This window comes from Erpetoichthys calabaricus, chromosome 11 (genome assembly GCF_900747795.2).
Source record: "Erpetoichthys calabaricus chromosome 11, fErpCal1.3, whole genome shotgun sequence".
NCBI classification, from domain to species: Eukaryota; Metazoa; Chordata; class Cladistia; order Polypteriformes; family Polypteridae; genus Erpetoichthys; species Erpetoichthys calabaricus.
In genome coordinates, this window is record NC_041404.2 from 56,237,364 (window position 1) to 56,265,083 (window position 27,720).

Sequence of the window (27,720 nt, forward strand, 5' to 3'; positions counted from 1 at the left end):
ATTCGCTATACAATCTACTTGGAAAATGCCAAACCATTTACCAAGTGTTTGGAGGGCAGGTGCCACTAGAGGGAGCTCTTAGTGTTTGGCCCCAGTGTCCTGACTAGCATGGAAAATGTCAGTCTGATTTAAAGAAAAGGACCAGCAGAATAGACAAGGTCAGAAATACAAAGCCGGGGTCAAAACCGGGGGGTCCGTAAAAATGATTTGTCAAACCAAAACATTGGAGACTTAAAACGGGAAGAACATCAATAGCAAAATTAAAAAGAAAGCCACACGTAACCGCTGTCTAACATCCAATACATGGATGAGTCAGGACAGTGCAAGGTGACTTTTATACGGTCCCACTGAAAAATTTATTGTCACACGGTGCTGGTGCATCATGGGATGCCTTACCATGGTGACAGGTGTCACACACGTGCGCATGGGAGGCAGGTAAAGGGCTGGAATAGTGACAATTCCATGTCTGACTAGGGGGTGGCGAGGTGCACTGACTTTTTCTCTCAATCCTCTGAAGACCATTCACGGGAAATTCCACAGGGTTTGAAGAGTAAACCACAAGACAATGATTATATTTATATATTATGTACATTAAAAGAACCACCGACAACAAATCAAATCAAATTAATAATTTAATATATTGACCAACTATTATAAAAGCAAAGCTGAATAAATCGGACTCTACAGCTGCATGAATAAAAGGTAAAGTACCACTTCCGGTTAGCAGAAATAGCTCAAAAGTGGTAGAAATGTACGTTTTGTACCTAATACGTGTATGCAAAATTTGGTTGACCTAAGTGAAAGTGAACTCAAGTTATCGTGTTTACACACACACACACATACATACACACAGACAGAATTCCAAAAATTGTATTTTCGGACTCAGGGAGGTCCAAAACATCGAGATTCATCAAAATCTCGAAATCAAATTTTTGGACAACTAAAATACTTTTTCTATGAGAAAGCAAATCAGATTCAGGGAGGTCTAAAACATCGAGATACATCAAAATCTCGTAATCAAACTTTTGGACGATTACAATACTTTCCCTACGACAAAGTAAATCGGAGTCAGGGAGGTCTAAAACGTCGAGAACCATCAAAATCTCGAAATCGAATTTTTGGACAACTAAAATACATTTTCAATCCTATTTTATGTAAAAACTGATCTATTTGTATGGAATGATTAAAATTAATAAAATTAAAAAAAATATATATAAAAAAAAAAAGTCAAGATTAATAAAAATCTTGAGGTTGAATTTTTGGACGATTACAATACTTTCCCTACAACAAAGCAAACTGGACACAGGGAGGTCTAAAACATCGAGATACATCAAAATCTCGAAATCGAATTTTTGGACGATTATAATACTTCCCTACGACGAAGTAAATCGGAGTCAGGGAGGTCTATAATGTCAAGATTCATCAAAATCTCGAGGTTGAATTTTTGGATGATTACAATACTAACCCCACAAGAAAGCAAATTGGACACAGGGAGGTCTAAAACATCGAGATTCATCAACATCTCAAAATCGAATTTTTGGACAACAAAAATACTTTTGCTATGAGAAAGCAAAATCAGACTCAGGGAGGTCTAAAACATCAAGATACATCAAAATCTCAAAATCGAATTTTTGGATGATTACAATACTTTCCCTACAACAAAGCAAATTGGACACAATGAGGTCTAAAACGTCGAGAATAATCAAAATCTTGAAACCGAATTTTTGGACGATTATAATACTTCCCTACGACAAAGTAAATCGGAGTCAGGGAGGTCTAAAATGCCAAGATTCATCAAAATCTCGAGATTGAATTTTTGGATGATTACAATACTATCCCCACAAGAAAGCAAATTGGACACAGGGAGGTCTAAAACATCGAGATTCATCAAAATCTCAAAATTGAATTTTTGGACAACTAAAATACTTTTGCTATGAGAAAGCAAAATCAGACTCAGGAAGGTCTAAAACATCGAGATACATCAAAATCTCAAAATTGAATTTTTGGACGATTATAATACTTTCCTTACAACAAAGTAAACCAGACACAGGGAGGTCTAAAACGTCGAGATTAATCAAAATCGAATTTTTGGACAATTACAATACTTTCTCTATACTTCGTATACGAGAAAGTAAAAACAGGGCTATGAAAATGAAGGGAAAAAGAGTTAATTAGCAATGACAACTGCTCGCTGATTGGGAAAAGGGTTGGAAGGAAAACCTGCAGCCACTACGGCCCACCAGGACCAGAGTTAAACACCCCTGCGTTTAAATCATATTTATGCAGGAATATGGAAAATTTGGAAGGTTTCGATAACTTTCAAGCATCACTGTATATGGCCATGCTGTTTGGAAGATGACATCACTTTCATGAAGTTTCCGGAGTGTGCTGGATTATATAAAGACCATGCAAATCTAAGACACTTGACTGGGTGGCCCACCAACTGTTCTCCTTCGCTGCTCACTGCTGCCTCGTAAACTATTTGCATCTTCCTGTGGTTTGTTAAAAAGCCCCCAATAGCCGGTGGCCGCCACGCTTTTGCTGACCCATCTAGCAGATCAGTCCTTGGATGTTAAGAAGCCATCAGGCAGAATTAAATTTCCATCCACATCCCCGCCTGCCCGACCGCCCGCCTGTTCTGCTGGAATTCGCTATCAACATCATGAAGTCCTCACTGCAGGGCACCATATTGTCCGAAACACTTAATTTGCATCACAAAAGCATTTTATTTTCCACATATTTTAGCAGATCTCAAAGGGAGAAGCCATTCAATAGGCACAACAATGGAGGGGACTTCACAGTGGGCTGCCATACCAGACAGCGGCCCACGGACATGAATATTAACATTTTACCAGCCTAACAATGAATTAACATGCCAATAGGCGTGAGGAAACATTTATAAAAGCCAATTGTTATTCTAAAGATGGGGACAAATTTGTTGGTACCCCTCCACGATGAAAGAAGAACCGTCTCTGAAATGACTTGAAACGGACAAAAGTCATCCCCCCCCCCCCCTTCAACAAGAATTCAGACTTTGCTTCAGAGTTCGGACTCGACGGAATATGACAATAGCGCAGACAACAATGATGGGACCCTTCACCTCATATTTGGTGGCGCAACCTTTAGAGTTTGCAATCCCCACATACAAGCGATTCCTGGAGGTCTCCATGAGACGTCTACACCCGTCCACAGGTCGTTTGGCCCACTCGTGTGTCAGGTGTGTAGGGGGTCTTCTCCAGACAGCGGGTTTCAGTTCATTCCATAGATGGTCGCTAGGCAGGCTGGTGTTAGCAGTTAAGGCTTTGGATTGGTTGTGGGTTCAAATCCCACTTCTGACACCACTGTGTGACCCCTGAGCTGTCTGTGCTCCAATTGGAAAACCAAAAAGAAATGGGACCAATCGTATCATAAAGTTTGTAAGTCACCTTGGATGAAGGGGGTCAGCCAAATAAGTAAATGTGAGGATTCAAATCAGGGCTCATAGAAGGCCACTTCAGAATAGTCCAATGTTTTGTTCTTAGCCATTCTTGGGTGCTTTTAGCGGTCTATTGTGGCTCATCATCCTGTTGGAGGGTCCATGACCTGTGACTGACACTGGGCAGTTCATTTCACTCCAAAATGTTTTGATAGTCTTGAGATTCCGTCATTCCCTGCACAGACTTCTCTTGCCAGATGCAACAAAGCAGCCCCGAAACACAACCGAGCCTCCACCATGTTTCATGGTTGTTCTGGTGGTCTTTTCTTTGAAAGGTTCATTTTCTCATCTGTGGACATAGAGCTACAGGTTGACTTACCTCGGCAGTGACATTCATGTGACTCTGATGACTCTTCCTGTGAAGTCAGTAGATGGATTGGGAGAGCCTGGGGGGTCATGAGGTCACTGGAAACTGGTGGGTGGCGCTCCCGATATCTGCAAAAGGATGAAGATCCAAGTCTTTAGAGTCCTGGTGCTCCCTGTTTGTGGGACATGGACACTATCCAGTGACCTGAGATGAAGACTGGACTCCTTCAGTACTCGGTCTCTGTGGAGAATCCTTGGGTACCGCTGGTTTGACTCACAGAGTCCCTAATGAGGCACATGACCTGCATTGTGAAGGAGCGTCAGTTACGGCACTAAGCCTTGTGGCGCGATTACCCGAGGGTGATCTTCATTGTTGTGGACCTGAGCGGCTGGACCAAGCCAAGGGGACGCCCACGTAACACCTGGCTGTAGCAGATAGAGAGCCATTTCTGGAGGGTGGGACTGGACCACGTGTCTGCCTGGGGTGTTGCCAACCAGGATCCCGAACTGTTTTGTCAGGTGGTGGGTACGGCAACGCACTGTAACAGTGCATGCACCCCAACGTGACCTGACCTACAACTGATGAAACTTTTCAAAAGGCTCCACTTCTGTCTCATCTGTCCAAAGGATGTTTTACGTTCCATTGATTTAGTTGGCGGACATCTTTATCCAAGGCGACTTACAACATTTATTATGCAATTGCTTAAAATTTCTTTTTTTAGTTTTTTCAGCTGGGACACAGGCAGGTCAAGTAATCTGCATCCTGGCATTGCATAGCACCATGTGGTAAGCCGGATGTACAGCAAAAGACAAGAAGGCTCTCCAGAGAGTCAGAAAAAGAGCACAGAGGATCGCGGGCGGCTGTCTGCCTTTCCTGGTAGGCGTTGCCCGCTCTCGCTCTCTCACCAGAGCCACAAACATCATTATGGACCCCTCTCGCCCTGCTCACCAGCTGTATGAAGTGCGGCTCTCTGGTTGGCACTACAGATGTTTGAAAGCACAGGCCGACAGATTGCGAAACAGGTTCCTTCCAATGGCTGTAACTGCATTGAACAGAAATAAACATATTAAGGAAGGTTGCTGGGAAAACAGAGTCCTGAGTACTGCTAGTGAGTTATCTACAGTGGCATAGATCGAGCTCGTGCCACTCGGTGTGGGGCGGTGCTTCAATTTGCTGCCCTACAAAGATATCTGAATATGTTTACCTATCTAAATAGAAAATTAAAATGATGTATAGAGAAAAACTAATATATATATTAAAAAATACTTTTTAAAATGGTGGGCGCTTTGCTAAGATTTTAACAAGTGTTTTTCAAATGTTGATTGATGAAAAGAGCCTACGCTTTTATTTTAAGAGTGATGTATGAGAGAGGGCGGCACGGTGGCGCAGTGGTAGCGCTTCTGCCTCGCAGTTAGGAGACCTGGGTTCGCTTCCCGGGTCCTCCCTGCGTGGAGTTTGCATGTTCTCCCCGTGTCTGCGTGGGTTTCCTTCCACAGTCCAAAGACATGCAGGTTAGGTGGATTGGCGATTCTAAATTGGCCCTAGTGTGTGCTTGGTGTGTGGGTGTGTTTGTGTGTGTCCTGCGGTGGGTTGGCACCCTGCCCGGGATTGGTTCCCTGCCTTGTGCCCTGAGTTGGCTGGGATTGGCTCCTGCAGACCCCCGTGACCCTGTGTTCGGATTCAGCGGGTTGGAAAATGGATGGATGGATGTATGAGAGACTTATTTTTTACTTTTTAACTTAATATAAGTGTGGTTTTTAAAAATTGCGGTGGGCTGGTGCCCTGCCCGGGGTCTGTTCTTGCCTTGCGTCCTGTGTTGGCTGGGATTGGCTCCAGCAGACCCCCGTGACCCTGTAGTTAGGATATAGCAGGTTGGATAATGGATTGATGGATGGATTTTATATATATAGATTATTTTCAACTTTTTAGTCTTGGGTTTGTTTTAGTATAATTTTGTAATCAATATTTTAACACTCTGCGGTGGGTTGGCACCCTGCCTGGGATTGGTTCCTGCCTTGTGCCCTGAGTTGGCTGGGATTGGCTCCAGCAGACCCCCGTGACCCTGTGTTTGGATTCAGCGGGTTGGAAAATGGATGGACATTTTAACAGTTCCTTTAATATTTCTATCCGTTACTAGCGCCACCTATTGGTGAAATCTTGAACTATTCTTCACATGAAAATTTAATTTCTTAATTAACATGGATTAATTGATCAATTATTGATTCATGTATTGTCATCGGAAGTGAGTAATTGTGCAAAATGTCAAGTCATTTGGACAATAGGAAGTGGGTTAAATATCAATTACAAGATTTCTACCAAACAACAAACAGGTTGAAAAAGAAGCATGGTAATAATAATAATAATAATAATAATAAAGATACAATTAAGTTTCATTTTGGCAACAGAGTCACATTCTTTCAGCTTCATGCTGTAGCCTCGCACTTCCGGGCCAGACAGAGAGACAGACAAACACACTTCTACGCATAGACATTTATTGAGTGTATATGTATATGTATATATATATATATATATATATATATATATATATATATATATATATATATATATATATATATATATATATAGTGGCGGATGGCCGGGTCCCATGCCTGGCCTACAGTTCTGCTTGAAAGTTTGTGAACCCTTTAGAATTTTCTATATTTCTGTATAAATATGACCTAAAACATCATCAGATTTTCACTCAAGTCCTAAAAGTAGATAAAGAGAAACCAGTTATACAAATGAGACAAAAATATTATACTTGGTCATTTATTTATTGAGGAAAATGATTGAATATTACATATTTGTGAGTGGCAAAAATATGTGAACCTCTGCTTTCAGTATCTGGTGTAACCCCCCTAAACGTTTCCGATAACTGTTGATCAGTCCTGCACACCGGCTTGGAGGAATCTGAGCCCATTCCTCCATACAGAACAGCTTCAACTCTGGGATGTTGGTGGGTTTCCTCACATTAACTGCTCCCTTCAGGTCCTTCAACAACATTTCGATTGGATTAAGGTCAGGACTTTGACTTGGCCATTCCAAAACATTAACTTTATTCTTCTTTAACCATTCTTTGGTAGAACAAGTTGTGTACTTAGGGTCGTTGTCTTGCTGCATGACCCACCTTCTCTTGAGATTCAGTTCATGGACAGATGTCCTGACATTTTCCTTTAGAATTCTCTGATATAATTCAGAATTCATTGTTCCATCAATGAAGGCAAGCCGTCCTGGCCCAGATGCAGCAAAACAGGCCCAAACCATAATACTACCACCACCATGTTTCACAGATGGGATAAGGTTCTTATGTTGGAATGCAGTGTTTTCCTTTCTTCAAACATAACGCTTTTCATTTAAACCAAAAAGTTCTATTTTGGTCTCATCCGTCCATAAAACATTCTTCCAATAGCCTTCTGGTTTGTCCACGTGATCTTTAGCAAACTGCAGATGAACAGCAATGTTTGTTTTGGAGAGCAGTGGCTTTCTCCTTGCAACCCTGCCATACACACCATTGTTGTTGAGTGTTCTCCTGATGGTGGACTCATGAACATGAACATTAGCCAATGTGAGAGAGGCTTTCAGTTGCTTAGAAGTTACCCTGGGGTCCTTTGTGACCTCGCCGACTATTACACGCCTTGTTCTTGGAGTGATCTTTGTTAGTCGACCACTCCTGGGGAGGGTAACAATGGTCTTGAATTTCCTCCATTTGTACACAATCTGTCGGACTGTGAATTGGTGGAGTCCAAACTCTTTAGAGATGGTTTTGTAACCTTTTCCAGCCTGATGAGCATCAACAACTCTTTTTCGTAGGTCCTCAGAAATCTCCTTTGTTCGTGCCATGATACACTTCCACAAACATGTGTTGTGAAGAGCAGACTTTGATAGATCAAAACTCAGGGTGCCCACTCACACCTGATTGTCATCCCATTGATTGAAAACACCGGACTCGAATTTCACCTTCAAACTAACTGCTAATTCTAGAGGTTCACATACTTTTGCCACTCACAATTATGTATTATTCGATCATTTTCCTCAATAAATAAATGACCAAGTATAATATTTTTATTTCATTTGTTTAACTGGTTTCTCTTTATCTACTTTTAGGACTTGAGTGAAAATCTGATGATGTTTTAGGTCATATTTATGCAGAAACATAGAAAATTCTAAAGGGTTCACAAACTTTCAAGCACAACTGTAGATGCCCCTTCGATGTGTATTCAGGGGAAGCAGCCCTGGACGGTGTGGTACCTCTCCCTGGACGCTGGATGGCCGCCCCCCTGGGTTGTAGCGGTGCCTCACTCTCTCGCAGGGCTTCATGGGAGAAGGAGTTCTCCACAGCCCTGTTGGAGTCTGGGGTGGCCACCAGGGGGCACAGCATGGGTCCCTGAGCCCAGCTGGTCTAATCTTCAGCACCACCCGGGAGTGCAACTGGAAACAGGTGATCAAGCACCTGGAACACTTCCGGGTGGGCCATAAAAGGAGCCAGCAAACACCACTCAGTGGCCAGAGTCGGGTGGAAGGAGGACAAAGCTGTGGAGAAGTGGTGGGGAAAGAGAGAGGAGTTTGGTGATTCAGTGTTTAGTACTTGGGACTGTGTTGTTGCTGAGGGGTTCACAGGGAAGACGTGCTCTCCAGCTGAAGAAAAATAAGGCTTTTTATTTTATATGTGCCTCCTGTGTCAAGTCTGTGTCAGGTCGGGCGCTATATAGCACCTTGGAATCTTGGAAGGAGACGAGTCGTGATTGTCTCAGAGACACTTTCACGTCCCACAAGACGAGTCTTCGTGCCAAGCGATGCAACCACGCCCGGGGCCGGAAGCCCCGTGAGACAAGCGCTTATGCAAAGAGATTCCCCCAGGACAATTAGAGCGCGACATTTTCATACCTCCTTAATACTGGGTCAAGGGGTGCCAGTGTGTGAGAGTGCCCACTCATATACACTGGGCCAATTTAAAGCTAACAACTGACCTAACACATGCATCTTCATAACTGAAAAAATAAAACAAGTTCCTGGAGAAAAAACTACAGGGAGAACAAGCAAACTCAACATGGAGTGCAGGATCTGAAATATAATAATGATAATAATAATAATAATAATAATAGGATATCTGTGAGATGGCAGAGCAAAAACTACTGTACCACCATACTGCCCAGCACTGATGTATATTAACGATGATAGATAGATAGATAGATAGATAGATAGATAGATAGATAGATAGATACTTTATTAATCCCAAGGGGATTATAAAAGAGGGTGGCACGGTGGCGCAGTGGGTAGCGCTGCTGCCTCGCAGTTGGGAGATCTGGGGACCTGGGTTCGATTCCCGGGTCCTCCCTGTGTGGAGTTTGCATGTTCTCCCCGTGTCTGCGTGGGTTTCCTCCGGGCGCTCCGGTTTCCTCCCACAGTCCAAAGACATGCAGGTTAGGTGGATTGGCCATTCTAAATTGTACCTAGTGTGTGCTTAGTGTGTGTGGGTGTGTTTGTGTGTGTCCTGCGGTGGGTTGGCACCCTGCCCAGGATTGGTTCCCTGCCTTGTGCCCTGTGTTGGCTGGAATTGGCTCCAGCAGACCCCCGTGACCCTGTGTTCGGATTCAGCGGGTTGGAAAATGGATGGATTATAAAAGACATGTCATAATATTCTCACACTCATTTAATTCAAAACAGGTATACAGGGTGCCAGTGTATCACAGCTTAGTTGGTGAGTTTACCACAGATATTTCTGGGATTTACACAGGAGAACTGGGTACCCAGATAAAACATTTATACAAACACAGGGAGAACAGGCAAACTCCACAGAGAGGGCAGAAATTGAACATTAGTAACTGGGTCTGTAAGGTGGCACGGCGAACCACTGTGCCACCAGGCTGTCCAGCTCTGAAGTGGATTAACACATATAACCAAAACAGCATAACATTCTCATACCCAATTAATACCAGGTGGCGGGGTGCCAGTGTTTGCTGTTTGTGCAGGGTCTGTACATCAAGAAACTGGGTCTGTAAGGTGGCAGGGCTAACCACTGTGCCACCATGCTGTCCAGCACTAATGTAGATTAAGAAACATAAAAGACATGTCATAACAATTCCGTACTCACTCAGTTTAATACGGGGGTCACAGGGTGCCAGAGTGTATCACAGAGTCGCCAACTAACCCAGTCACATTTATTTCTGGGACTTATAAGGAAAATATGGGGTGCCCAGACAAAATGTTCACACAAACACTGGGAGAACAAGCAAAGTCAACAAAGAGAGAGCGATGTGAACATAAACAGCTGGATCTGTAACGTCACAGAACTAACCACTGTGCCACCAGGCTGTCCAGCTCTGACAAATATAACAGGATTAGCATACCCACATATTTTAATAGGGGAGTCACGGGATGCCAGTGTATCACAGTGCCTGCACATTGTGCCCGTTTAACACATGGGAAATGAAAAACGGAGCGTTTGAAAGAAAAGCCCAAACAGATACTGGGAGAACATGCAGACTCCACACAGGACCCCCAGGACCCTTAGATTTAAGAGGCAGCAGTACAGACCACCCTGCGACAGTACCCCCAATTATAAAAGAATATCAGATCACTCAGCTTCAAGATGGCATGCAGGGTAAGCACAGAAACAAAACAATGAACAAACGTAAAGCTCGGCCTGCCCCTGCACTGACGGGTACTCAGCGGTGATCAAGAAAGTGGGCAGCTTCCATATTTAGACGCATGGCACTGGGCATCACAATGCGAAACACTTCAGATCCTGAAGACTTTCTTAACAGCCAACTCAGATCGAAACATAAAGAAAGCCTTTCTGCTTTAAGGCTCGTCCAACGTACACAAATGGCATTTCCGTCGTGAATGCGGGCATTGTGTTAAAAATTGAAGAGCCTGCTTAGAATACAATTCCAGTAAAACGCTGGTGCAGAGTATTTCACTCCAGGAATCCAGACTGAAGCCCACTCTCTCTGTGCCAAAGACTCTAATTAATGACAAAGGAACAAGACGCCGTTTGCATTTGACCTTGTGAGCCGCGGGGTGTGAGCTGAGCGGTGCCACAGCGGACTTATTTGTCATCAAACCTGCCTGTCCACTGGCGTCCTGATGACTACAATGCCCTCTCCCCGCCCCTCGGGTAAGGCTCCGTAACCTTTCACCTTTATCGCCATGGAGACTTGTAGACCCACACACACACTTAGACCCCTACCGCCACTCTCTGATTATCAGCTAATGTTAAGAAATTTCTGCACTTCACATTTGCTCTGCTTGATAAACGCCGTTCATCATTAAGGGGGCCGCCGTTTCATCTCCCTAAAAACTGAACGAGTGAGCAGAACAAAGTTTACACGGAATGAGGCCATCGAGCTCCTCTGGCGAAGAAGAAGCAAAGCAGCGCATCTCAGCCAGGCTGGGGGGGCACTCCGGCAACATAACTGGACAGTTTAATGGGGGCTTGGGCAAGGATGTGACGGGAGTAAAGAGTGGCGAGGGAAGAGAGAAAGACCACCAGAGAACCGTCTACATGGCCAGTTTAATTACTTGGGCACGTTGTGCAGGTCAATATAGGAAAATCAATAATAAAATGAAGAATACACTGGAATATAAACATATATAAATATAGAGAGAGAAAGACAGAGACAGGACATGCAGAATACTGATAGGCTTTACTATACAATACAGAGACACACACAGACATACACAGATAATACCAAATACAGAAATATCAAATAGGAAGGAGAAGAAAATATGCAAGAGGCTGAACGCGTTACTCAGACAAACACATGCAAGGGGCACTCTAAACATGAATGTGATATACAAATGTGATTATAGGGGAGCCCCCCGAAGACCCTGACTTAGACTAAGAGCATCTGAGAATGTTACCTGTTGATACGTCTATCTGTACAATCACATGAATCCATATTATATATATACGGCTCTATTCAATAAGGGCGGGTAGATAATTTAGTTCAAATGGCTCTGGAATATGTGAAGAGCAACAAAGGTGCAGATCTTTATTTACGCGCGCCTTTATTCGCTGCGCCCAATTGACGTCACCCTTTTGAGGCTCGCCTTTTTGTGCGCGCCCTTATTGAAGGGTACCATCTTGTACGTCCGCTGGCTTGTACATCCGTAATATACCTTTAATTTTCTCTGGCGGTAATACAGGCGTGCGCGTCGGTAATATGCCTTTAATCTCCTCTGACAGTAATACTGGCTTGTATGTGGCTGTAATATGTGTCACTGTATTGTGTATCTTTAATTTCCTCTCGCAGTAATACTGGTTTGTATTTCCGTAAAACGCCTGTAACTTTCTCTGACAGTAATATTGCACATCGCACCGTGCGCCGCGCATGCGCACTTCACCAGAAGACACCCACATACGGACACCTGGACGCACATAGGGATTTTATATATATATATAGATACAGTATATTATATTATATACAGTGCATCTGGAAAGTATTCACAGCGCATCACTTTTTCCACATTTTGTGATGTTACGGCCTTATTCCAAAATGGATTAAATTCATTTTTTTCCTCAGAATTCTACACATAACACCCCATAATGACAACGTAAAAAAAGTTTACTTGAGGTTTTTGCAAATTTATTAAAAATAAAAAAATTGAGAAAGCACATGTACATAAGTATTCACAGCCTTTGCCATGAAGCTCCAAATTGTGCTCAGGTTCATCCTGTTTCCCCTGATCATCCTTGAGATGTTTCTGCAGCTTCATTGGAGTCCACCTGTGGTAAATTCAGTTGACTGGACATGATTTGGAAAGGCACACACCTGTCTATAGAAGGTCCCACAGTTGACAGTTCATGTCAGAGCACAAATCAAGCATTAAGTCAAAGGAATTGTCTGTAGACCTCCGAGACAGGATTGTCGCGAGGCACAAATCTGGGGAAGGTTACAGAAAAATTTCAGCTGCTCTGAAGGTCCCAATGAGCACAGTGGCCTCCATCATCCGTAAGTGGAAGAAGTTCGAAACCACCAGGACTCTTCCTAGAGCTGGCCGGCCATCTAAACTGAGCGATCGGGAGAGAAGGGCCTTAGTCAGGGAGGTGACCAAGAACCCGATGGTCACTCTGTCAGAGCTCCAGAGGTCCTCTGTGGAGAGAGGAGAACCTTCCAGAAGGACAACCATCTCTGCAGCAGTCCACCAATCAGGTCTGTATGGTAGAGTGGCCAGACGGAAGCCACTCCTTAGTAAAAGGCACATGGCAGCCCACCTGGAGTTTGCCAAAAGGCACCGGAAGGACTCTCAGACCATGAGAAAGAAAATTCTCTGGTATGATGAGACAAAGATTGAACTCTTTGGTGTGAATGCCAGGCGTCACGTTTGGCACCATCCCTACAGTGAAGCATGGTGGTGGCAGCATCATGCTGTGGGGATGTTTTTCAGCAGCAGGGACTGAAAGACTAGTCAGGATAAAGGGAAAGATGACTGCAGCAAATGTACAGAAACATCCTGGATGAAAACCTGCTCCAGAGCGCTCTTGACCTCAGACTGGGGTGACGGTTCATCTTTCAGCAGGACAACGACCCTAAGCAGACAGCCAAGATATCAAAGGAGTGGCTTCAGGACAACTCTGTGAATGTCCTTGAGTGGCCCAGCCAGAGCCCAGATTTGAATCCGATTGAACATCTCTGGAGAGATCTTAAAATGGCTGTGCACCGATGTTTCCCATCCAACCTGATGGAGCTTGAGAGGTGCTGCAAAGAGGAATGGGCCAAACTGGCCAAGGATAGGTGTGCCAAGCTTGTGGCATCATATTCAACAAGACTTGAGGCTGGAATTGCTGCCAAAGGTGCATCGCCAAAGTATTGAGCAAAGGCTGTGAATACTTATGGACATCTGCTTTCTCAGTTTTTTTATTTTTAATAAATTTGCAAAAACCTCAAGTATACTTTTTTCACGTTGTCATTATGGGGTGTTGTGTGTAGAATTCTGAGGAAAAAAATGAATTTAATCCATTTTGGAATAAGGCCGTAACATAACAAAATGTGGGAAAAGTGATGCGCTGTTAATACTTTCCGGATGCACTGTATGTAGATTGTTGTTAGCTGTTAATATTTCTCAAACTTTGAAGGTTTCCCAAAGAAATCCACCTCAGGATGCAGTGGGAGGTAAGCCCTTAGACAGGATTTTGAGAAAGCTGTCCTGTGATGTGTGCCATGCTAGTTTGGTAACAGATGCTGTGCCGGCATCATTTGATCAAAGCGACCACTTAATGCTCACATTAAAAAAACAAAGAAGGTCTGATGATTCCTTCTGAGGGTCCAGTCAAGGTGGTCAAAGTCGACATTAGGGCAAGCTGTCAGTGTATCTTTGATTAATCAGTTTGTTCGGGCTGAGATTGGTTCAGATGATGGAGCACATCGAGGAAACACAGTTTGAAACTGACAACCATCATTTCATGCTCATGTCTTTATTTGTGCCTGTCTTCCACAAACTAAGGCTGCACCGTATTGCCAGAATGAATACTCTCAAATTACAGCGTGGCAACACACAGAAAAAGCTATGGAAGACAGTTCTGTTTCATGGATTTTAGATCCTATCCTGTATATATTTAAGTAACCACATTGTGCGTGTGAGAGAGAGAGATTAAGAGAGGAACGAGTGAAATGTTTTCAGAAATTATTAAGCCAATTTGTATACAATAAAATTGTTTAATTTTTGTCATTGAGTGTAACATTTCACTGTTAAAAGAAAGACACACGAAGATAACTGGCAGTAACAGTGTAGAATTCACAATTGGTATGCCAGTTTGAAAAGATATGTTTTGAGGGTAGTTTTAAAATGTGTTATTGAATCGAGCTGACGGATACGAGAGAGAAGAGAATTCCAGAGTTGAGGAGCACTAGGAGACACGCTCGAGCTCCCATAGACCAGAGTTTGATGTGCGGTACAGAAAGTCGAGCTGCAGATGAGGGTCTGAGTGAGCGAGAGGAGTGCAAGTCTGTTGGAGATCAGTGAGGTTGTGGAGAGCTTTAAATGTTAAAAGCGGTATTTAGTATTGTAATCGGTAGTTAAGAGGGAGCCAGTGAACTTGAGAGAGAATCGGTGTAATATGTTCAGTGGATTTAGAATAGCAGGTTATTATCCTGGCAGCAAAATTTTAAAGAAGTTGTAAGTGATGGATACGTTTTTGTGGGATGCCAGATAGAGTAGCATTACAGTAATCTATACGTGAGGTGACTCGGGCATTAACCGATACTTCAGGACTGTGTTGTGTAAGAACAGGACAAAGTCTAGAAATGTTTCGGAGATTGAAGAAGGCAGTCTGAGAAATGTTACTTATATGGGAGGAATGATTTAATAATAATAATCCATTCTCTTCCGCTTATCCAAGGTCGAGTCGCGGGGGCAGCAGCTTGAGCAGAGATGCCCAGACTTCCCTCTCCCCGGCCACTTCTTCTAGCACTTCTGGGGGAATCCCAAGGAGTTCCCAGGCCAGCCTAGAGACATAGTCCCTCAAGCATGTCCTGGGTCTTCCCCTGGGCTTCCTCCCAGTTAGACGTGCCCGGAACACCTCACCAGGGAGGCGTCCAGGAGGCATCCTGATCAGATGCCCGAACAACCTCATCTGACTCCTCTCGATGCGGAGGAGCAGCGGCTCTACTCTGAGACCCTCCCGGATGACTGAGCTTCTCACCCTATCTTTAAGGGAGAGCCCAGACACCCTACGGAGGAAACTCATTTCAGCCGCTTGTATTCGCAATCTCGTTCTTTCAGTCACTACCCATAGCTCATGACCGTAGGTGAAGGTAGGAACATAGATCAACTGGTAAATTGAGAGCTTCGCCTTGCGGCTCAGCTCCTTTTTCACCAAGACAGACTGATGCAGCGCCCGCATTACTGTGGACGCCGCGCTGATCCGCCTGTCGATCTCACGCTCCATTCTTCCCTCACTCGTGAACAAGACTCCGAGATACTTGAACTCCTCCACTTGGGGCAGGATCTCGCCACCAAACCTGAATGGGCACTCCACCCTTTTCTGGCTGAGGACCATGGTCTCGGATTTGGATTGGATTCAATAATAATAATTATTATTATTCAATAATTGTCATTATTAATGTATAAATGGATATAAATAATTGCATTTAAACGATTTGCCAAAATCTGTTGTATGTAAATGATACTGTTTTAAACGTTATTGTTTTTTCATCAGAAAACCCGGTTTCCACGTTTACCTCTATTAGTTTAAATGGCATTTTTGCCACTCGCATTATGGCGTACGTGCTGACGTACGTGTCGACTGGGCAACACAGTGAATGCGGCGTCTATCTATATATGTCTATGCTGAACACTGGGTGAAATCACCAAGAAGGTTTTTAATTATACTTCCTGATTTTACAGTGCCCAAAAGCACCTCCACCACAAGTAACAGTAATTACAATAAATAACACAAATCTCTCCTCTACATCTCTCAGCAAGTTCTGTCCACTACCTCCCAACTCCGGCTCGGTTGCTGGGTCTTCAGTAATATTTTATATAGTCCTTGACCCGGAAGTGCTTCTGTTCTTCCGTCCCTGTGACTTGCCAGCACTTCCGGGTCAGAAAGAGGACTTGAGGTTTTTCCTTAACCATGGAAGTACTTTGAGGCTTCTGACCCCGTGACTTGGGAGTGCTTCTGGGTTATACAGGAAATACAAATCCCCAGATCTTCCTGCAGTGTCTCCTGGTGGCACCCACGGAACCCAGCAGGGCTGTGATACCGAACTAGAGATTCCATGATGCCCTGCGGGAATCCAGGCCACTGCTATGCTGCAGGGAACTCACCATCTGGCGTCTTGGGGGAGGCAGTGTCCCACAGTAGCTGCCATCCCCAATCCTTCTCTTCTTTGGGTGTCCCGGCCGGGTTGAGCAGCCGACTGTCTGCCACACTGTCCAGCTGAGCAAGGAAACTTAACTAGTCGAGCTACTAGATTGTTGTTGAAACCTGGGAAACGGTTAGTTCTGGGGTGGAGACAAGCCTGCATTTCGTTACCATATACAATGCGATATCCATCCAGCATCTGTACAACTGTTAAACCTGACAGGAAAGGCAAACTGAGGTTTGAAGGGATGACCAGGAGATGAAACGTAAGATGAGCACACAATCAAAACCAGAAAAGCAGTCCTATCATTCAGTGTATCTGAATCGTTAAATGAGAAATCATAGTGAAGAACATCAAAGCAAAAGTGAAGAACCACGCAGCCAGAAAAGCAATAATTGGGACAACGCAGGGAGATGGTTAAGGGTGGGACACAGGAATGAACCGCTCTCCTGTTTCTACCTTAAGAATGGAGGAACACCCACCGGTAAACATCACTTCCGAGAGAACACTTGTGACTCCACCTCACCCACCGACCCAAACCCAGGACTTGACTGGAATTTAGTGATCAGTCTGAAACCAGCCAACTATGGGGTTGGACCTTCGAGAGAGCTAGGGGCTTGAACCTTGGTGAAGATACGCCCAACTTGGTTATTATTGGTGTTTTATACCTTGATTTTATTTTTACATTTCCTTTTGGACATTAGACAGTGCTTCCAAATGGGTCATCCATACAACGCTTTCTCATCTATTGTTTCATTCTTCCACAATATACATATACTGTACAGTACATATGGTATATTTATGTACAAACATATATATTTGGGAAAATAGACTTATATCAATCCATTATATACATTAGAGTGCATAAACACGATAAATACATATCACTGCAACATTCACCAGGGGAAGTGGTTTTAGATTATGATATGAGATGAGTTGATAGTATACACGTACATATACAGTAGATACTGTAAATACTCATAAATATGTCTCAGAGGCACACAGAGCATATGCCACAGTAACATTAGACAAGCATATAGCATACTACATGAGTATATACAGAACACAATATATACAGTATGAAGATAATTAGATATGAAAGGCACTATATGATAGATAGATAGATAGATAGATAGATAGATAGATAGATAGATAGATATGGAAGGCAATTTATAATAGATAAAATATCGACAGACACATTATAGCAAGATGGCCTTGAAAGGTAATATATAATATATAGATGGGAAGACCACCATAAATATTATATAATAGACAAAAATACAGACAAATAAAGCAGACTGTTATTTTGATATAAAAATCTAAAGCAACATATAATAGATAGGTAAATAGGAAAGGCACTACATATATGAAAGGCACTATACAATAGATACATGCATAAATATATAACTAAATAAGATAAAGAAAGGCACTAAAATACAAAAGCAGTTATATAAGAAAGGAAGGAAATAGAATATAGATACGTCACTATATTATATTATTTATATATATATATATATATATATATATATATATATATATATATATAAAGCACTGTAAACATGAAAGACACTATATGGTAGATAGATAGATAGACAGACATTAATAAAACGATATAATACATAAATAAGTCAGGCACTAAATGCAAATTTCATAGAAATGGAAGGTTGATAAAGAACAATATTACAAATAGATTTGTGTAAAAGAAACTATATTATGGATGTAAAGACGCACAGTATATTTGGCAAAGCATATACTACGCTGTATGTATACACACAGAACACAACATATACAGTATAAAGATTGCAGATAGATGTGAAAGGCACTATAACAGATAGATAGACATTAATTTTAGTATAGTCGGCAGGATCACATAGATAAATAGATACTATGAAAGGCACTATATAATAGATGTGAAGGATGCTGTATTTTAAATATACAATTAGACATATATAACATAAAGTTCTGAGCACATATTTAGCATGGCCTCCTTATTCCAAGAGTATTTCTGCTCTGACTGTGATGCAGTAAAACGGGGCTGAGGACCCCAGCGGTTTATTTCCCACTTAATCATTCCACCAAGCACAAGCTGAAGTTATCAAAAAGTAAAGGAATGACTCGATACTGATTTTACAAATGTCTGCGTGTGTGTTTCTTCTGTCTAACCATACTAGAATGTTTGAGCTTTATTCTAGCTGTTCTTGTATACTTTAAAATCACCGTGCATGTTCGCGTATAAAAATCGATGGGAATAATTCGCATTTCGCTATTTCAAATGTACGCGCACAGGTGTAAAAAAAAAACCTGATGGTGACTGCATCAAAATTGTGGGGTAAATTAAGCTAAACAGATTGTCTTCCTTGTTTTTTCTCCACTTTTCATTGCTTTAAAATGAGAACGGTCAGATAAAATGCTGGAAACGTTCAAGTTTTGAGATGAGATGGCACTCTTGATAAAGACTGGTCGCATTTCGTTTGTGTCATCAGTTTTACAACATCAATTCCCGTATCGTGCATATTTAGGGTTGCGCTTTCCAAAACTAAACCCATTGCTTTAAATCGTTTTTTTTTTTAATCGGTAATTAAACTTATTACGTGTGTAAGACGGATGCCACTTTTAATCGTGAGAAAAGCCAAACGCGTTACGTCGCATTCCTCTCAGAAGAAGTTCGGTGCGTCACCTGCGTTTCAGAAATGCGCATCTCTCCGGCTGGATTCTTTGGGTGCTTTTTGGAGTGTCGTTGCCAAATCTGACGAGGCTCGCTGGTCTGCCTAATTCATTTCATTGGCAGCGCTCGAAAATTAATTATCTCTATCCCTGTAAAACCAGTACTTCAAATATATTCAAGAAACAAAAAGAATGCGATAACGGTTTTTCTTAGCCTCATAAAGACGGCTGCCGTCAATGCATCACCTGCCACTTAAACACGTTAAACGACCTGTGAAATGCGCTATATAAAATACATTAGCGACTCAGTTATTAAAAATATATCATGTGATTAATTTTAATTTACTGCTATGCGCACGGGATTACATTTTACTGCTATCCCCGTGTAGCAATACTTTTTCAAGCACAAATACCTGACTTTTTCGAGCATCCCCACCGCGCACATCCAATTTATGGACTAATTTCCTTTACTCTGTTGCACACACATCTAAATGAGATAAGATTTTTGCTACTTACCAATTCTACTCACACATATTTCCTCTTCCAGCTTCCTCCTAAATATCCGTCCTGCAGAAATGCTGCAATTTTTTTTTTTTGCTAATAAATCCAGAAGTGATGTAAAGTCTCCACTTGGCAATTCACCTTTTCGCGATAAAATGTGTTGGCCAAACCTTCTGACTCGATCTGTATCTTTTTAACCCCTTGTTATTAATTAATTAATTTATCTAAAGCGTATAAATGAGAGGTACAGTGTAACGCCTTCCAGTAGGGTTAATTACCATTTTCCTGATGCTTCACTGGGATCAATGTCGTTAGTTGCTCACAAAAAGTGGAGTAGTTCCAGATTATGCTCCCAAACATTCAGTCGATGTTTTCCATTAGATGTTCCACCATGAACTAATCCAGAGCGCCTTCACGGCAGAGGACAGTGGCTAACATCACGGCTAGTGGCATCCAAGTGGTTCGCAGAGGCGTGCGCGCGGGCAAGACGGCGAGAGCGCGCAGCGAAAGCGAAGCGGGTGGAAGTGCAAAGCCAGTCGGTATTCTAGGTAGCCGAGACGCTCATCCTTCTTAGTACAGGTGAAAATGAGTGAGCAGCTCACCACAACCTCTGAACACAACGTCCAACTCTGGATACTTGAGCGTGTCCACAATCGCGCAGGTGCAGCACCTTTCGAGCGGCGCGATACTTCCTCGTGCGTGTGCGTGTGTCAGCCACTTGCGCGCTCCTACATCTCCTTACAGGCCACGCCTACCTGCCCGTCCTCTGCTCTGCTGCTGCTGGTCAGCCGGCGCCTGCGTCACTGTGTCCAGACCGGGTGGCTTCACAGCCATTTGGTTTGTTAGTGAAACGCAACAGTGGACTGATAAGTAATCCACACGCTTGCTTTATTCGAACGCAGTTTTATCGTTTTTTTTTTCAATCTAAAGACGTGACGTGTTTAACATGTCTACACGCCTGTTTGCCTAAGCCCAGCCCCTTTCACCGGCTCTATGGGGTTGATTTGCATAAGGCAACGCCCCATTCTACAGTGAGTGGCACGGCGTGTTTCAGAATGTAAGGCAGGCTGCGGCGATCTCTGCAGATTTATGCAGTTTTGTAACGGCTGTAGAGTGGGAAATTTGGAGGCAATCCTGCAAGCAACCATGGAGAGGGAGGAGAATTACAAATATAAACGAAAACGTTAAAAGAAAAAAAAAAACAACGAGCCGAGCCCTGAGTCGCTAAGCCAGTCTGCTCAGTTGCGTCTTTGAGTTTAGCAAGAGAGGCGAGACGAGATGTCGTAACAAGGCTGGTATTACGCGAAGTGCCAACGGCATGCTTATACAATAAAAATCAGACAGCGCTTAAGCCACCTTCTAAGTCCTGGAGGTGGATGTCATACTATATGGTAAAAGTAAAAAAAAAAAAAAACTTGCATTAATCACTAGAGGATATAGTGAAGGTGAAAAAAAAACAAAAGTTTCCAGGTAGTGAGTAAACTTCGACCCCTGCAATATTTGCATACTAGGCTGGGTCCCTGCACAGTTTAACAGCCAGGACATGGCTCACCTTGATGCCAGTTATGGTTTCGATAGGTTATTGTAACTATGGAAATGGAACTCGCTTTTATTTTGTTGTGAACTTTTCACTTGTGGTGACCAATTTGTACCTTTGTCCTGTCACACTTGTTCCCAAACTGTCCCCCAGCATGATGTGTACTCAATCACACTGACCGTTTTTGAAACGTCTCATTAAATAAAACTGTCTACTAATTGAATACATGTAAGCGATTTCTTTAGAAATATAACATTGTGGCAGCCCGCACCCAAAGCATTTCCAAAGCATTTACAGATTGGTTGGGGCCATATAACCTGTAAAGTGACAGTGAACTTTCTTGAATAATCCTGTCTATTCCGCAACGTTCTGTAAAATATTTTCCATGGATCAGGTAACAATTTGTCATTTAAATAGAAATGTTGCAACTGCTAGAGATGGGAGATTCCCAAACGATTCTTTCTTTCTGCACAACCCCTTTCTGTGATTCATGGGAATCGATTTGCGAACGCGCATGAATCGGTTGAGGTCAACAGGAGTGTGAGGAACGCGCATGCGTGATGCCGACATCCTCTTTCGCTTAGATGTTTAAAGCGCATGTGCAAGTACCGCCTGTCCGATTCATGATTCTCAATCACTTCTTAATACATTGATTATTCTCTCGTTCTTCATACAAGTACAATACACTAATTGTACTAATTTGTTATGGGAATTGTTTAAAACAATGTTTAAATATAATATTAAACTAATACATCTGTGTACATTTGAGCATTCAACAAATTGGTCACCCAAAGCAGAATCCTATAAAAATAGTATTCTGATTTCATATGATTGTTTTGCATACAACTGTACTTTAAACATTTCACATTTCATCGAATGCACTAAGCATATATCATCCACTAATTCTTTCAAATTTGAACTGAACCATTACCCGAGTTTCATGATTCTTGCTCGTATGACTCACAAACTAGTCACATGACTCTTGTTCATGTGATCCATGAAGTGAATCATTGAATCATTACCTGATAAATAGTCATACAATTCTCATTTCAGATGATTTATGAAAGAGTCACAAAATTCTCACTCATTTGATTCACAAACATAATCACAGAATCATTACCCAAGAACGAGTCACCACATTCTGGGTTACTAGCCAAATCACATGATTCTCGTTCATATGCTTCGTATGAAGTGAATCACGGAATCATTACCTGAGAGTGCGGCACATGATTCTCGCTCAGTATGATTAATGAACTGAATCATTACCCAAGAACGAGCCACACAATTAATTTTCATTTGATTCATGATCAAGGCTCACAGTCCTCATTTATATGATTTGCAAAGTGAGTCACAGAATCATTAAACCAAGAATGCGTCACACAGTTCTCATTCATTCGATTCGAAAATGAGTCACAGAATTCTGTTTCATTTGATTCACAAAGTGAACTACTGCATCATTACTAGAGAATGAGTCACATAATTCTCATTCATTTGATTAGTGAACTGAATCATTACCCGAGAATGAGTCACACAGTTCTCATTCAATTAAATAGTTATGTGTTTCAGTGAATCATTACTTGAGAACGAGCAGCATGATTCTTGTTTGTTTGATTAGTGAATTGAATCATTACCCAAGAATGAGTAATACAATTCTCGTTCATCTGATTAGTGGACTGAGTCATTACCCAAGAATAAGTCACATGATTCTCATTCATTTCATTAGTGAACTGAATTATTACCTGAGAACGAGTCGCACAATTCTTGTTCATTTGATTAATAGTCATATTGCATGATTCCCGTTCATATGATTTGTGAAGTGAGTCATGTAATCATTAACTGAGAATGTGGCACACCATTCTCGCTCATTTGATTAACGAATGGAATCAGTACCCAAGAATGAGTCAGACGATTCTCATTCATTTGATTCACAAGCGAGTCACACAATTCTCATTCAATTAATTGGTTATGTGTATCAGCGAATCATTACTCGAGAATGAGCAGCATGATTCTTGTTCTTTTGATTAGTGAGTAGAATCATTACCCGAGAATGAGTGATACAATTTTCGTTCATCTGATTAGTGGACTGAGTCATTACCCGAGAACGAGTCACACAGTTCTCGTTCAATTAATTGGTTATGTGGATCAGCGAACCATTACTCGAGAATGAGTAGCATGATTCTTGTTCGTTTGATTAGTGAATTGAATCATTACCTGAGAATGAGTAATCCAATTCTCGTTCATCTGATTAGTGGACTGAGTCATTACCCAAGAACAAGTCACATGATTCTCCTTCATTTGAATCATGAATGAGTCACACAATTCTCATTCGTTTCATTCCCAACTGAGTTCCACAATTCTTGGTTATTTGAGTTATAAAGAGAACCACTGAATTATTACCCGAGAATGAGTGACATGATTCTCATTCATTTGATTAATGAACTGAATCATTACCCGAGAACGAGTCACACAGTTCTCATCCAATTAAATAGTTATGTGTTTCAGTGAATCATTATTCAAGCATTAGAGCATGATTCTTGTTTGTTTGATTAGTGAATTGAATCATTACCCGAGAATGAGTAATCCAATTCTCGTTCATCTGATTAGTGGACTGAGTCATTACCCAAGAATAAGTCACACAATTCTTGTTTATTTGATTCATGATCAAATCTTACATTTCTCGTTGATATGAGTCCCGGAGTCATTAACCAAGAATACGTCACTCGATTTTCATTTGTTTGATTAGTGAACTGAACCAGTACGAATGAATGAACCAGTACCAGTAAGAATGACTCACATGATTCTTATTCATTTGATTTATGAACAAAGTCGCACGGTTCCATTTATTCAATTTGTGAAGTGAATTGCTGAATTATTGCCCCAGACTATTTCTAAAGTTTTGAATGTCCCCAAGAGCACAGTGGCCTCAGTAATTGTGAAATGGAAGAAGGTTGGAACTATCAGGACTCTTCCTACAGTTAGACAGCTGACAAAACTGAGTAACCGGGCAAGAAGGGTCTTGTTCATGGTCACTCTAACAGAAGAACCTGTTGGATGGACGACCATCTCAGTAGCACTTCATCAGTCAGGAATTTATGATGGGGTGTTCAGATGGTGGAGCATGGTGCTATGGGGGCATGGGGACAGAGAGACTGGTCAGAATTTAGGGAAGAATGAATGCAGCCAAAAACAGAGTGGTCCTTGAAGAAACCCTATTCCAGAATGCACACCACCTCAGACTGGTTGTAATCGTTCACCTTTCAGCATGACAATGACTCGAAGCATACAGCCAAGACAATGCTAGATTGGCTTCGGGACTCGTCTGATCATCTCTGAGTGCCAAAGCCCATACTTAACTCCATAGAACGTCTGTGGAGAGACCTGAAAATGGCAGTTCACAGACGTTTTCCATCCAATCTAATGGAACTTCTGAAGATCTGCCAGGAAGAATTCAATAAACTGCCCAAATCCAGGGATGCAAAGCTTGTAGAGACTGACCAAGAAGACTCAAAGCTGGAATTACTGGCAAAGGGGCTTCTACCAGGTACTGAGTTAAGAGTCTGAATACTTCCAGAAATGAGTTTTCTTTTTTTGATTTGAATGTTTTCACTTTGTCATCATGGGTTATTGAGTGTTGATTTATTAGCAAATTTATCCATCCACCTTAACAAAAGGAAAGTGTCAGTCCGGTTGCTATATCTCTGTTAATCAACAGATGGTGCATCACAAAATTTAGCACTGCTTTAATGAATCCCACACCAAATGGCATATAACAGATGCACCATCTGTTGGAATGACAAAGGTGGTGCATTTTATTACTACAAATGTCTGTGATGCACCCTCTGTTGGAATTACAAATACAATGCATTCCATTACCATCTGCCTTATAAAATACAGTCCAATAGATGGCGCACTGCAAATGTTATCGCTGACGTCCATGTTGATTATGTAGATTTCAATCCATAGCACAGCTAATTCGAAATGAAATCTGCTGCACAATAAAGTGTGCAGATGTGTGACAAATGAAGGGGTCTGGATAGTTTCTGAATCCACTGTATCTATCAATCTATTAACTGTACAACAAACAATGACACTCTGAGGGACGTGAATATAAAGGTTGGGGGTGGTCCCTCAGCAGTGATGTCACGCTGGTCCTGTCGCTTTGGTTACACAGGGTATATACCTAAAAAACAGTACACACATTTCTTTTCCACAGCTTATCCGAGGCAAAGTCATGGATGCAACAGTCTTAGCAGGGAGGTCCATACATCCCTTTCCCCAGCCATACATGCTAAATCATAATGTGGAACCCCAAGGCATTCCCAGGTCCCAGGCCATCTGGGAGATTTAATTCTCCCAGCATGCTCTTGGTCTTCCTCAGGGTCTCCTCCCTGCTGGCTGTGCACGTAGGCCTGTTGAGATGCCAGAGCCACCATAATTGGCTCCTCTCGATGTTAAGGGTCAGCAGCCACTACTTTGGGTTGTCTGTGCTTCTCGCCCTTTCTCTAAGGGAGAGCCCAGCCACCATGTGGAGAAGGCTTATTTGTACCTGCGGTCTTGTCCTTTCTGTCATTACTCACAGGTCATGACCAGAGGTGAGGGTAGGAACGTAGATTGACTGGTAAATTGAGAGCTTTGCTGTTTGGCTCAACTCCTTTTTCACCACTACAGATCAGTATAGTGACCCCATAACTGCGCTCATCACTCTGGACTAAGTGACCATACCCTCAAAGTCATGGTCCACACATCTTCTCATTGATCGGTGCTATGTATGTGATCTTGGTGTGATGTGTGGAGCACAACTTCGAGGGTATGGTCACTTAGTCTGGAGCGACGAGTGCAGTTATGAGGTCACTATACTAATCTACAGTCTTTGTGAGGTCAAGGACCACCGTAGCATCTGCATCTCCATGACGTGGAGCCTGGCCAGCATTCAACCCCATACATGGCCACCGGTCAAATGACTTTTGTAGATCTTCGACTTGAGGTACTGCAGGATCTTGATGTCACATAGTGCTCCCATGACAGGACATTGTTTGAACCACACCGCATTGGCTCACACTTGGGCATCTGGTAGGGTATCGCCATTCAAGCAGATGAGCGAACCAAGATACTTGAACTCGGTGACCTTATTGAGCTATCAATGCGGATGGTTGACAAAATGACTAAAAATAATATTTCCAAAAAAAAAACAGTAATAACAAAGACAGGAAAGCACACTTGAGCCAGGGAACAAGACCATGTCTGGCGAATAACACAGGGTAAGCAAAAGCGAACATGAAGTTTTATCAGCTATCCAATCAGACGTGAGCCGAAGTATTATTAGCCATCCAATTAGAAGTGAGCTGAAGTTTTATTTGCCATCCAATCAGAAGTGACTAGAAGTTTTATTAGCCATCCAATCAGATATGAGCTGAAGTTTTATTAGCTATCCAATCACAAATGAGCTGAAGTTTTATTAACCATCCAATTAGATGTGAGCTGAAGTTTTATTAACTGTCCAATCAGAAATCAGCTGAAATTCTATTAGCCATCCAATCAGAAGTGAGCAGAAATTTTATTAACCGTCCATTTAGAAGTGAGCTGAGGTTTTATTAACCATCCAATCAGATATGAGCTGAAGTTTATTAGCTATCCAATCAGAAATGAGCTGAAGTTTTATTAACCATCCAATTAGAAGTGAGCTGAAGTTTTATTAACTGTCCAGTCAGAAATGAGCTGAAGTTTTATTAGCCATCCAATCAGATGTGAGCTGAAGTTTTATTAGCTATCCAATCAGAAATGAGCTGAAGTTTTATTAGCCATCCAATCAGAAGTGACTGGAAGTTTTATTAGCCATCCAATCAGATGTGAGCTGAAGTTTTATTAGCCATCCAATCAGATGTGAGCTGAAGTTTTATTAGCTATCCAATCAAAAGTGAGCTGAAATTTTATTAACCGTCCATTTAGAAGTGAGCTGAGGTTTTATTAGCCATCCAATCAGAAGTGAGCTGAAGTTTTATTAGCCATCCAATCAGATGTGAGCTGAAGTTTTATTAGCTATCCAATCAAAAGTGAGCTGAAATTTTATTAACCGTCCATTTAGAAGTGAGCTGAGGTTTTATTAGCCATCCAATCAGAAGTGAGCTGAAGCTATATTAGACGTCTAATCAAAAATAAGCCAGTTTGGAGCCACCGTTCATTCTAATGTCCTCATTTTAGCCATTAGGATGAAAAACCTGACACCGACATTGAGAGCACAGTGTCAAGGGTCCTTTAGTAACAGCAAGTCCTCCAGGTCTTCAGGCAGTGAATCATCACCACACCATCACACTTCCACTGCCATGTCTCCCTGGAGGTCTGATGTTCAAATATAGTTGGGCCTGTGTCATCCAAAGAGCTCTGCTACAGACCCGTCTACAAAATCCACACATGCCAGAATCTGAACTCA

At 42.2% G+C, this 27,720-nt stretch overlaps 1 protein-coding gene across 1 annotated transcript in view; it reads right to left on the bottom strand.

Moving 5' to 3' along the window:
- LOC114660422 (ras-GEF domain-containing family member 1C-like) overlaps window positions 1–20,648 on the bottom strand; it is a 158,228-nt gene extending 137,580 nt beyond the window's left edge. Inside the window, exon 1 of the mRNA XM_028813114.2 lies at window positions 19,772–20,648. The gene's annotated coding sequence lies outside the window, so the exon portion shown is untranslated. The remainder of the gene's footprint in view (window positions 1–19,771) is intronic.
- Between the last annotated feature and the right edge of the window lie 7,072 nt (window positions 20,649–27,720).